Raw genomic sequence first — 460 nt, forward strand, 5'->3', positions numbered from 1 at the left:
AAAAAAAAAAAAAAAAGTTCTAATTTTTCCCATGGTAACTATTTTGATGCTTGTAAAAAATTTTACTTGTGAAATTCTTTAGAAAAATTAATATTTTAGCAGCCTCATTTTGCTGTTGCCCCAGGCGTGAACTTAGTTTATCCATTGGATTATCAAGCCCTATTTAGGTGTTACATCAACACAGCAACCCTGTTGTTTCTGGGGCATGTGTCTCAAGAGTTGGCTTTTCCTGGACACGCTGGGGACTTGAGGGAATGGGGAGGCCCCGTTTCTCTAGGCATGGTCAGCAGGCTGATGAGTGGGGTGGGGGTACTTGAGGAAGGCGCGAGTTCTGCTGGGATAATGAAGCCTGTCTAGAGAAAGGGAGGAGGCCAGGAATTAAGCAGGAAGTGGAGGAAAAGGAGGAAGTGGTGGGAGAAAGGAAAGAGAAAAGGAAGGAAGAGAAGGAAGAGAAAGGATG

General features: G+C 43.9%; 1 protein-coding gene across 1 annotated transcript in view; it reads left to right on the top strand.

Annotated features, from left to right (window-relative positions):
• MYZAP (myocardial zonula adherens protein) overlaps positions 1-460 on the top strand; it is a 109312-nt gene that overhangs the window by 42384 nt on the left and 66468 nt on the right. The gene's annotated exons all lie outside the window — the stretch shown is intronic.

The sequence above is a fragment of the Mandrillus leucophaeus genome, unplaced genomic scaffold, assembly GCF_000951045.1.
Source record: "Mandrillus leucophaeus isolate KB7577 unplaced genomic scaffold, Mleu.le_1.0 Scaffold247, whole genome shotgun sequence".
Lineage (NCBI taxonomy): Eukaryota > Metazoa > Chordata > Mammalia > Primates > Cercopithecidae > Mandrillus > Mandrillus leucophaeus.